Source organism: Lissotriton helveticus, chromosome 4_2 (genome assembly GCF_964261635.1).
Source record: "Lissotriton helveticus chromosome 4_2, aLisHel1.1, whole genome shotgun sequence".
NCBI lineage: Eukaryota > Metazoa > Chordata > Amphibia > Caudata > Salamandridae > Lissotriton > Lissotriton helveticus.
In genome coordinates, this window is record NC_136064.1 from 118,340,260 (window position 1) to 118,353,557 (window position 13,298).

The window sequence follows — 13,298 nt, forward strand, 5'->3', positions numbered from 1 at the left end:
AACAAACCAAATGTATGCCAGAATTAGCATGACTGAGTGGGCAAAGTGACCCCATTATGAGCATTACCACAACAGGATTAAGTCACTGGCAAGAACATGAGCTGCTTCATCTGCTGTGTTCAAACTTTGCAAGGGTGATTTTGTATGCAACAGAGTTAATTTAGTCATCTGCAAGTAGACTGCCTGGCACCCATTTTCATCTTCCCCTGATAGGCACATATTTAAGAAGATGTCATGTAGGCATCACAGCAATAACTGAAACAACTTAGAAATGTTATCTGTTTTTTACAGAGTTTGTGCCCAATGGTCTCCAGACCCTCTTAACACCCAGCATGGGAACACAGAGAGAACTACTGGGAATTGGTAAAGATTATTAAAGCCAAATGGGAAGGATCACTTTCAAGTGCTCATCAACAGGTTTGAAGTATTTAAAGTAAAAGTAAAAAATAACAAATGACATTTATGACAGCATTAACATGAATGAGTGGACAATGTAACCCCCTATGATTATTACCACAACAGGATTAAGGAATTGATGAGAATATTAGCTGCTTTACCACCCATGTCCCGGGTGCGTTTTCATATTCAGCGGTTCCTTTTGAGAAGAATCTGAGTGTAAGACACAGTTCATGTTGTCAGCTGCAAGTGATCTGCCAGCACCCATTTACATCATACCCTGATAGGTTCACGGATTTTAACATGTACACATAACATAAACATTGTCTAGGGCAACTACTGCACCTCCATCAATAAACCCTACAACATATGTTACAATTTCATTTTGGCAACAACTGAGAAGAACGACTTGTCTTTCTGCGGAGCTTGTGCTCAATTTTGACCCGGGCACCCTTATCGCCCAGCATATGTACAACTCAACAACAAAGACAGCACTACTGGGAATCCCTGCTGAAGATGTATAAAGTTCAATGGAAAGCATCAATCCAGACATTAGGTATTGAAAGTTTGTATGAATATTTAAAATTGGACTTCTTTACCTGCATTATTATACATCACTTTGTGGCCACAGAACATCTACTGCGTCTCTGTCCTCGCTACTAGACCTCCACAAGACACACATCTGACCAATTTTCAGTGGAGAGGCTTGCAGAATCTTCTAGTCAGCAGTCTAACTAAATGTGTCTGGCAGAGACAGCTGTATCATCAGCTGAGTTTGAATTTGTGGAAGAGTCCTGGTAGGTGAGATAAGATGAGATTTATTCTCCTCAACTGCATCATCCTTTTAGGAACTCATCAATATGTCTGTTACTCCCTAATGAATTCTCTGGCAATGTAATGTCATGCAAGAGTTGGAACCTGAAGCAGTTAGAAGAAAAGATGTTGGTGGGATGATGTTTTGGCATAGTCTTCGAGATTGGAATTACAGGCAGTTCTTAGTTTCTGCCAAGCGTTGCCAGTGTGCTGGTGGTCAGCACAAGTAACTATTTAATATGACATGTGCCCTTGACAGCTTGTCCCACAAATGGCCATAATGAACATAAGAAAAAATAAAAAAGGTTTTGACTTCCTTCTAAGTGTCTTAATGTCCAATTAGACCCAAACATTAATCATTGGACAGTTACACAAAGATCATGTTGTGTGATCTGAGCCAGAGCAAGCAACACAAGTTCATTGGCTGTTCAGTGGCCATCCATCACCATTGTAACCTTGTCAAAGGGATTGACCTTGATTCCCATTGGATAATTAAAGGTGGAGAGCATGACTATGGTGAGGAGGCTTCTGTGGTTTGCAAGTGCACGAGTGACAATAGATGATGTGTGCCAGTGGCTGCCTCAGCTGTGACACTGATCTGCTCATGCAGCGTCTGTCTGTGTTGCCAACCCTGTGTGCCTGAACCCAGCCCTCATGGCTGAGTCACGACTGATGGTCCTGCTCTGCTCTGAAACAGCTTGTTCTGCTGCTGATCCCTTCCATACTTACCATCTGCCATGTCCCAAAAGCACAGGATGATGCTTAGAGATTAAAGTAGATCACCTACTGCTAGGTTGTCTCATGAGTGACAGGAGCACCCAATTCTTCCAAAGCTCAATCTATGCAGCTTGAGACATCCGTAGCTGCTTGCCAGTTGTTCCTGCTCAGGGTTTCTCAGACTAATGTAAATCCAAGATTACTTCCCACAGCAGAATTCTGCTGGCTTGCTTCATGCTTAAAGGACTGGTTTGGAACCTACGTAAACACAGCTATCCTTTGGAATAAAAGGAGCTTAACATCAGGAAGTTCCAATCTATCTTGATATTGGACAAATAGTTATATAACACACACAATTAGGGAGGGCCTGAGAGACGTTTTAAGACCTGCATAGGTTATGTCTCCCTATATCAATATGAACAGAATGTTTCTTTTTTGATTGAGTTATTTCACTAACACTAGTTTTTGCAGTCGCATTATTAGTAGAACAGAGGCCCTGATGAAAGCCTGGGGACTATATCCCGTAAGGCAGAAACATGTTGGCCCCCATGTAGATATTTGTTAAACTGCATGAATGATGTTTTGCGCTGTTCTTGTTTTTAATTAGGAAGGGGTATTGGCTAAATAAAATTCTGAGATGAGATTCTCTATCCTATTTTAAACCCTCACACACTTTTTCTTTTCTTGCACTGCACCGACCCGTCAGATCAGAGTCTATGGTTTTCCTAATGTTGGTATTGTGAACTATGAGTCCGAAGAGGGTACTAGAGGTGTCTTGGTGATACAGAGACATTAGACCCAGGACGGAGGACCAAATGATAATATTGATCACACATGGTTTTTGATGGGAATCCTAACATAGGTACTCACTCCGCTAACACGAGGATAACCATCTTCTGTATGACGCCTTGAATCAGAACCTTGCTCTCTGATTTCATCTCAGCATACCAATGAGTTGCTGGTATGTAATTATCTGATTAGTTTCTCAGGTGTTAGACCCATAGGTTTATTGGACAAATAGTGTCAACTCCCAGGCAAACTGATTATTTATTGTTAGAATGGTGACCAGATAAAGAGTGTGAATGTGGTTGTTATTATTCTTGATGGGCCATTCTCTGAACATCAAAAAAACTAAAAAAGGTATTGAGCAATGTCTTAGTGGTGTCCATATTAGGCTAGGCATACAAGTCAGAGGTGCAGAGAGAGCATTTGTTTGATATCTCTAAGAGACAAAACACAGGTGGACACAAATTTACAAATCCGAGGTTTAAAAGAGAGGCACATATGAAACCTGAAAGGAATATTAGGGCTCTGTGATATGGATGCTGACGAGAGCCTGTAGAAGACAGATAGCCAAATTCAGACCATATGTTACGAGTAGGGCTGGGCGAAGTTCGCGAAGTAGTGCTACGCGAAGCTATGCAAAGTGCACTTCACACTACGCGAGCTACGCGTAGCACTACACGAACTGCGTAGTGCCCTGCTCGCACTGTGCAAGATGCCGTTTTCAATGATTGCACAGACAAACTTGGCAAATTTGTATTCAAGCTCCCTTGAGCTGGTGGGGCTGACGAGCCTGGGTTACGCACCTGCGTGCCACGAGTGGTACCGTACCTGAGGATATTTTTTGGCAGCCTACGCAGCACCCCTACATATATGCCTATTCCCTGCTGACGAGAGGTAACAACCTCGAAACACGTGTCCAGGGATGGCCAACGCAACAGTGATTTTTTGCTCAAGACCCTGGCAGAGGCGCACCCGCTGATGCTTACTTCATGGATCACAATGCTTTGGGGCAACACGCTGATAGGACAAGCAGTGTGCGACCAATTGGACTTTCTTTTGTATTCAAGCTCCCTTGAGCTGGTGGGGCTGACGAGCCCGGGTTACGCACCTGCGTGCCACGAGTGGTACCGGACCTGAGGATATTTTTTGGCAGCCTACGCAGCACCCCTACATATATGCCTATTCCCTGCTGACGAGAGGTAACAACCTCGAAACACGTGTCCAAGGATGGCCAACGCGACAGTGATTTTTTGCTCAAGACCCTGGCAGAGGCGCACCCGCTGATGCTTACTTCATGGACCACAATGCTTTGGGGCAACACGCTGATAGGACAAGCAGTGTGCGACCAATTGGACTTTCTTTTGTATTCAAGCTCCCTTGAGCTGGTGGGGCTGACGAGTCCGGGTTACGCACCTGCGTGCCACGAGTGGTACCGGACCTGAGGATATTTTTTGGCAGCCTACGCAGCACCCCTACATATATGCCTATTCCCTGCTGACGAGAGGTAACAACCTCGAAACACGTGTCCAAGGATGGCCAACGCGACAGTGATTTTTTGCTCAAGACCCTGGCAGAGGCGCACCCGCTGATGCTTACTTCATGGACCACAATGCTTTGGGGCAACACGCTGATAGGACAAGCAGTGTGCGACCAATTGGACTTTCTTTTGTATTCAAGCTCCCTTGAGCTGGTGGGGCTGACGAGTCCGGGTTACGCACCTGCGTGTCACGAGTGGTACCGGACCTGAGGATATTTTTTGGCAGCCTACGCAGCACCCCTACATATATGCCTATTCCCTGCTGACGAGAGGTAACAACCTCGAAACACGTGTCCAGGGATGGCCAACGCGACAGTGATTTTTTGCTCAAGACCCTGGCAGAGGCGCACCCGCTGATGCTTACTTCATGGACCACAATCCATCAGCGGGTGCGCCTCTGCCAGGGTCTTGAGCAAAAAATCACTGTCGCGTATCAGAGTTACAGTGATAGATGGATAGACGGATGAATACATGGATGGATGGATGGTTGAAAGGAGGTTGGAGTAAATGTGAGTGTAAGAGAATGTATCAGTGAAAGGCTGTAAGAAAGGATTTCAGAATAAATTTAATTCTGGGGCATGAGTGGATGCAAAGCTGGATGTACGCTTGAAATGATGGTAGAGTACATGGGTATGTAGGAAGCTGGCTCTCTATATAGTGTGCAAAAACAAAGTGCACTGTACAGAGTCCAGTGTATCCCTGATTGATAATACTAATGATCTATTTGTAGTAATGTGGGTGACCAGTTAGACTTATCAGAGGGTAGTGCTAAGCATATGTTGTACTCACAGAGGCAATAAATGATACACACACTCAAGAATAACTCTGACACCATTTTTTAAAAATAAAATCGATTTTCATATAATGTTCCAGAACAAGAACTTTCAAAGTTCACAAACTAACACACTCTTGTACTCAATTACGCACCCTAGAAGTCTATGGGAGAAAATAGGATATTATATTTAAAATCATAAAGTTGAGTCTGGCGGTTCAACTTCTGGTTTTAAGTAAGGAGCAAAGCAAGGTCCAAGGTTCCACCGGCAGATTGTCGGGGGCTTCCCAGATTTGACAGGGAGCATGGTGCTGAGGTTGTTGGTAGCAGACCAACTAAGGAGAAGGGGGCCAACAGAAAACACTCGGCTTAAGGGAACTTAAATGTAAGCTCAAGGGTTCCTACTTAAGGAGCTTGTCACAAGAGCCTCAGGTTACACAGGAGTACAGCTGGTTTAGAGGTAGACAGGTTGGTTGGGCTGCAACTAAGCAGATAGTTCAGCCAGGTGGTGTGCATCAAGATGCCTTCATGATCGGGAGCAGGCAGGTTGCCTTGATGATTCCAGGACAGCTGCGCCACTCACAATGTGGATCTCAGGAGTATTGATGTCCCTTAACAGTTGCTTGGTTATTGAGTAGTTGCAGTCTGGATTGGACTCTTTGTCTCAGTGTAGGATGCAGGGGGTCCGGTACCTTGGGTGTTCATGTGACACAGGTATTTTAAAAGTCCTGAGGACTTCACACTCTGTGGGGAGACCCATCTTTCCCTCAATATCTTATGGACCTCTTCTGGCTTGGATGCTGCATTGTAGTCAGTGGGGAGCAGCAAGCAGGTGTACCATACTCTGCAAGTTCATTGCCTGTGGCATGAAGGGAAATAGTTATTTCAACCCAATCAATCAATCAGCTATTTGTAAAGCACGCTACTCACCCGTGAGGGTCTCAAGGCGCTGGAGGGAGAGGGAAAGACGTAGCTACTGATTGAACAGGCAGGTTTTGAGGAGTCTCCTGAAGGTCAGCAGGACCTGGGTCTACTACAGGTGGATGGGGAGGGTGTTCCATGTCTTGGCGGGGAGGTGGGAGAATTATCTGCCACCGGTGGACATTCGGCGGATGCGTGGGACGGTGGCGAGGGCGAGGTCGAGATCAGTTGAGCGAAGCTGGAAGTTAGGGCGTAGAAGGAGAGTCGTTTTTTGAGGTAGGCTGGTCAGGCATTGTGGAGAGCATTGTGAGGGAGGGTGAAGAGTTTAAAAGTGATCCTTTTGTTGACCAGGAGGCAGTGCAGGTCTCTCAGGTGGGTGGTGATGTGGCTGTGCGTGGGAGTCTGAGGATGAGGCGTGCGGAGGCGTTCTGTATTCGTTGGAGTCGTTTCTGGAGTTTGGCTGTGGTTTCCGTGTAGAGGGCACTGGGTGACCATCTTTCTGGTTTCGATGGGGATCCATCTGTAGATTTTGCGGAGCATTCAGAGGGTGTTGAAGCAGGAGGAGGAAACAGCATTGACTTGCTGGGTCCAGGATGAACCCCAGGTTGTGTGCATGGTTGGTGGGTGTCGGCGCAGCTCCCAGCGTGGTCGGCCACCAGGAGTCATCCCACATGCAGGGGTTGGAGCCGAGGATGAGGACCTCCATTTTGTGAGAGTTCAGTTTCAAACAGCTGGTCTTCATCCACTCTGCAATGGCCTACATTCCATTGTGCAGGTTGGATTTGGTGGAAGCTGGGTCCTTGGCGAGGCAGAGGATCAGCTGGGTGTCGTCGTCATATGAGATGATGTTGAGGTGGTGCGCTCAGACGATGTCAGCGAGCGGTGCCATGTAGATGTTGAAAAGAGTTGAGCTGAGGGATGATCCTTGGGGTGCGCCGCAGGTAATCATGAAGGCTTCGGATTGGAAGGGGACGGTGGACTTTCTTGGATCTGCCAGTGAGGAAAGAGGTGATCCAGTTCAGGGTTTTATCCCGGATCCCTGCATCGTGGCGGCGTGTGCACAGGGTGTGGTGGCAGACGGTGTTGAAAGCGGCCAAGAGGCCTGAAAGATGAGGGCTGCTGTTTCGCCTTTGTCCAGCAGGGTCCTGATGTCATCAATGGCAGCAATGAGAGCGGTTTCGGTGCTGGGTTGCTGCGGAAGCCGGATTGGGAGGAGTCCAGGATGTTGTTCTCCTCTAGGAAGTGGGTCAGGTGTCGGTTTGCGGTTATCTCAAAGACTTTCACCGGGAACGGGAGCAGTGAGATGGGTCGAAAGTTCTTGAGGTCCTTTAGGTCTGCTTTGGGCTTTTTGATTTTCGTGTGTTTCCAGCTCTCTGGGAAGGTGGCGATTTCGAAGAAGCTGTTGATGATCTTTCGGAGATGGGGTGCGATGATGGAGCTTGCTTTGTCGAAGATGTGGTGTGGGCAGGGGTTGGAGGGTGTGCCGGAGTGGATGGTGTTCATGACATTGTTCAATGAGAGCAGGAGGTTGATGTTTTTGGAGGGCGTTGGGTCGGGGCGGGTTTCGGCGACTGTCGCTGGAGTCTGAGTGTTGAAGCTGTTGTAGATGTCAGGGATCTTGCGGTGGAAGAAGGTGACCAGTGAGTTGCAGAGTTCTTGTGATGGCAAGATGTCGTTGGAGCTGGAGTTGGGGGAGGTGAAGTATTTCACTATGTGCAGTACCCACGCCACGCTGGTATGATGTAAACCAAGTAGGTTTATTCACAGGTTGGTTAACAGGTAGTAGAAGTCTTCTTCAAGTAATCATAACAGGTATATAAGACCTGTAGGTGGTAAATCACAGCCCCACCAGGAGCAGCCTGCTAGCTGCTCAGCCCCTCTCACCAACTGTCACTCCCGATCCTGTCTCCCAGGCTTTCTACACAAGGCCCGCACACCAACTTTCCACTCAGAACATGCACACAGGCTGAGCAGCTAGGGAAAGGGTAACATAGGAGAAATACCATGACATGAGAATACTACATACCTCTTCCCTAATGAACAGAAGAATGAACGAATGCATAACTATAAACATGCAATTAACTATAAACATAAAACTACATTGTTAGACCCGTCTGCTTCTGAGAGTCCCCTCACCACTATGATTTCTTTTGTTCCCCTGTACCTCCCAAAATTTGTCGTTTTTTTATTTGTCTACCAGGACTTTTTATGTGTTGTCTCATGGGGTTAGATGTTCCTTGATGCCCAGTTGCTCACAAATTTTGTGGCACCTATTTGCAAGGCACCTGGCCCAAACCTGTGGCATTACAAACTGGGGTTGTGAACCTGTATAAATGAACCTAAAATGGTGGACACCCTTTTTCCTCATGTGAAGTGACTCCCATTGGAGCCTTCATGAACCCTGGCCTTTTGAGGTTTTGGCGCCCTTTGTTTGGCGCGCATTTCTGACAGGAATTCCTTTATTTTCCTCAGGTACACAAAATGGCTGCTCTAGAACCCCAGTACGGTGGCTGTGAGTGTCCTAAATACCCCTCAAGAGTGCCTTGTCATTGTCACAGCCAGAGAAGGTTCTAGAACCTTCTGGCTCGTGCCAGTACCCCAGGGCACTGGCTATAAAAGGCCCAGTCCCTGGCGGCCATTTTAGAAGATGAAGATGAAGATGAAGATTGTTCAGACTAGAGAAGGAGATTAAGAGATTTCAGACTTGACACCAGATTGACACCTGTCCTGTAGACCCCTGAGGTGGCTGGTAGCGCAGGCAGTAGGGCAGCAAAGGGTTGCTGGCGTTGTGTCTGACTGGCGTTCCAGTCAGCTACGTGAGAAGTGATCTAGCGCCTACAGCGCCTGCCCAGCGAGTACCTCATTGCCCCCAAAAGACTGTGGCCAGATTCGTGTGCCTCCCCGCCCCCCCGGTGGTGAACTGTGATCGATTTATCGAGTCGCGAGGCGAGAGCAAGTTCGCCGCGACCGCGATCGTCAGCTGTGCCCCCTTCGCGACAGGTGCCTCTATAGGGGAGCTCGGACGTCTCTGAGCCCCACCAGCGTAGAGCGCTTCCTGCGCAGATAGAAGGCGAGGTGGTGCGCCGAGGTGGGGAAAGGACGGCCTTCGTTGGGCGGGACCAGCGTCTCTGCCACTCCCCAGTGACCCGGGAGCTGTAGCTGTGGGCGGGAACCACCCTGTATGCGGAAGTCGGAGGGAGGTCCGTGGAGCCCCTGAGAGCCCCGTCGCTAACGAGAGAAGTGCTGTGCCCGACTGAATCGTATTTTGATTGCAGCCGATGTGAGGTGGGCCCGTTTCTTCATAGTGAATGCAGCGTTGTGAAGGAACTGTGAACCGGCATTCATTTGACTGTGCGCGAAGGTTATGTGACCTCTCCGGCAGCCCGTTCGTCAGTCTAAAGACTTTGAACTGGTGCCGCCTGTGCTCAAGTGGTGCTAAAGCCCGTAGGCGCGCATAGACTTCACCGGCAAAGCAGAGATCCTAACCCGGTGACCGCCGAGTGCAAATGATGTATTTACTGTGTTTCCTTGCCTTCTAGATATACGCGCATACGCCCTGAGTGAATATTAAAGAGTCCCAAACCTTATTTTGTGCTCAGAGAAGCCGTATACCCGGTCATTGAAAACAGCATAAACTGTAAGAGTTATCTTTCCCATTTGAAGCGTATTGCACATGTAATGATTCTAAAGTATTTAATTGGTGGCAGCGATACCAGAAGAAACATGTGGTTGTTTATTTAAATGAACCAATATTTATTCTGATATTTATTCTGATATTTATTCTGATATTTATTCTGATATTTATTCTGATATTTATGCTGATATTTATTCTGATACTCATCCCTGAAGTTATTCTATTTATTAAATACTATTTATTACCAGAACTGTATGACCAAAAGAAATGTATATGTGCTTTCCCAGTCAACCCTATTTACAACAAAGAACTTTTATATAAAGGAATCGTATTTTTCTACAGCAGTGGTGTGGTGTCCTTCTTTTTGGTGTGGATGTAGAAGGAGTTATTATTGGGTCAGAGCCGGCTTAACACTACAGCCTTCACTTGCCTTGTCACTTGAGCCAAGCTACCCCCTTTGTGCTGGGCTTGCCCATCGCAGGTCCAACATACATCATATGTAAATTGTCCATTAACCAAAAATGAAGGAAACATGAAGAGGAAATGAACTATTAAAAACAGAGTCAAAAGCCCAGACCCAGGGATGACGGGAACACCGCACCACGAGAGGGAAAGGAACCCAAGACAAGAAGGAAAGATGGAAACTGAATACAATATAACCATCCCCCTCCTCAAATACAGAAAATAAATATAGATCAAAATGTAATGTGGAATAAAGGGACTGAAACCCAAAATCCTGCCCCTAACATAACCAAGGGACAACAATGTGAAGTCATGTGAACAAAGGGGGTAATACCCTGAGTCCTGCCCCCACCATTAACAAGGGACAACCGTAAAAACGTATGTGCTATCCATGTAGAAACAAGTCACGTGAACAAAAGGGACTAAAAAAAACCCAGTGTCCTGCCCCAAACTAAAATAAGGGACACCAATGTAAAAATATGTGTCCTCCCATGTAGGAAGACAAGTAATGTGAACAGAATGGACTTAAACCCAACGTCCTGCCACAAACTATTCACAACGGGACAACAAATACGTAGAGTGCTCTCCATGTGGGGAGGCACGTAGGGAATATAACCCTGCATCCAAATCTTTCGTGCGGCACAAGGTGTCTTACGCACGCGGGGACCCACCCCGGCAACCTGTCAAAAATACCACCCTCACGTAAGGGTAAAAACGTAATGTAAACTGTAAATTTGGATATAAAAATCCCGAAGCTTACCCTGACGTAGGGCCAACCCTCTTGTAAGGGAACAACTCACCCCGTGTAAGGGTTACCCCTGTGTAGAGGCCATGTGAAGTGTAGCAAAATCCTGCAAAGAAAACTACATGTCCCTAATGTGAAGGACAAATTGATATGTAAAACTGTACTTGAAAAATCGAATCTGTATTATATTAACACTGTACTAGAAATACATTAAATATTGTTTCATACATACTCCATAGTAAAAATTTTACTTAGACACAGCAACATCCAAAAGAAAATGTGAAAAATAGCCACTAGATGGCAGCAATGTACAGCGCAGTGAATGAAGATATGCATGTTAAACCAGATCTCACAATTCGGAAAAGAAAATGCAACCTTCAAACAAAACGAGTCACTGTTGTTATTTCAAAATGGCATGTGCTCCGATAAACCTTCAAAGTATGTTTTGCCGGTTTCTTCATGCTACAATTTCATGAAATGAGTTGTAGAACCTGAAGAAGACAAATAAATCCTCTCACCGGAGAGAGCTCAATCCTCAAGAAAATCCACAAACAGGCAAGGAAAGCGTGTAATTGTTGCTCCCACGATAGCATTCTTGAAAGGCCAAAGCTTCAATTAGCTTTATTTAAAACATCACAACCGACACAAACGTGGTTGGCAAGACGGGAGTCAAGCACGGGAAATTGTACTTTAAAATCACACTTAAAAACGAAGAGTAGACTTTCCAGCCTTAAGATGGCGGCACGTTCATCACGTCGCACCGGCTGGCTCTTGGCACACCCCTGAGCTTTGAAAAAAAGAAGACGTCACGAGGAGTTCTGTAGCTTCTCCTCACCACAGCACGAGCCAGGTAAGGTGCGCGAGCTGGATTCAAAATTTGAATGGTAACACGGCAGTTGTCCCTAGAGGCTTTTTTGGCAGAGAGACTAGGTGAAATGTGTTAACAGACACATGACAGTGTCTTACCTCTGTTGATGTGTGTGCCCCTCAAAATAAACTTCCTCCAAAGCGGCAAAACAGCTCTGCTGGGTTAAGAACAAAACGAAGTGTCACTTAAGGCTGGGCGTAGTTCGCGGAGTAGGGCTACGCGAAGCTACGCGAAGTGCACTTCGCACTACGCGAACTTCACGTAGCACTACGCGAGCTGCGTAGTAGCATGTTCGCACTGTGCAAGATGCGTTTTCAATGATTGCACAGTGCGAACAAGCATCCGGCACTGTGCAAGCATTGAAAACGGCATCTTGCACAGTGCGAGCTGTAGTTTTCTGCTGCTCGAGGAGATTATTACTCGAGCGGCAGCTTTCTCAACGCGAACAGGTAGTTTCTCATTGAGAGCGGTCGCGAGCATGCGCAACCACTCACAATGAGAAACCTGACCTCCTCGCGTTGAGAATCTCGCCGGGATGTCATTTTGCTTGCTCGCGGTCGCGAACATGACGTTCAGGACCGCGAACAAGCAAAAAATGAGCGCTGCACTACGCTAAGCTGCACTACGCATGTTCGCACTGTGCTACGTGCCGCTCGCGTAGTGCGAAGTTGCAAAAACTTCGCAAACTCCGCGAGCGGAGCGGAGTGCTTCGCCCAGGGTTAAGTGTCACTGGAGTACACTTTTACCACTCTGCTCTGTGTACATTTTAACAAAGTAAGAGTGTGACCTCAGCCTTAAAATGTAGAAAATTGTCCTCTTTAACAAGCTTGAGCGAGTGTATTGATCCCTGTACACACGTTGTCGCATATAGTCATTCATTAAGCACCACCCAAAATAGCGCCAACAGCTGCCCATGAAAATCTTGTCATTTGCTTCATGCCAAGAGCATTTAAACAGATTGAGTAGGAATATACTTCCTTGCGCACACATCAGAATGAGGATCACACTGTCTAACAAAGATACAAAGTGTGCAGCTTTCATATCAAATAGGCCATAAAAATCTGTCAGAGCATAATCATGCGTGACTCTGTGCAGGTTCCAGTACGTGAAGACGGTTGATCCAGGGCCTTCAACCTTAGGTAAACGCAGGCAAAATCTGACAGTCTTTCCCTAGTCAAAATGTACGTGCAGGTTACATTCTGCGCAACACCCTTGAAGTAACATGAAAAGCTTACTGCGCAGTGTCCATGTAGTCTCTTGTTGAGGTTGACTCTAGAAGCAGGGCACAGCATGCTTGTGTGGGGGCTGTCCGGTGTGATGGACACTGGTGGGGCTTCTTGGCGTGCTGTTTATGTTCTTTTGTGGTTCCTTAGTTTGTGGCTCCTTAAGTTTCTGTTTTGAATCTTGTGGCTCACGCTTGTTGCGTCTTGTTCCTGTTATCTGCGCCAGTCGTTTTCTCTCTGTTGTAGCCTTTTCCCAACCTGTTGTGGAAGACATCTTCGAGTTTCTTTAGGCTACTTTTACCACTTTTCATGCGTGGGGAGGTCTCCAATTCGTCGCCAAAATTAATGTAGTAATCACGCCACGCTGGTATGATGTAAACCAAGTAGGTTTATTCACAGGTTGGTTAACAGGTAGTAGAAGTCT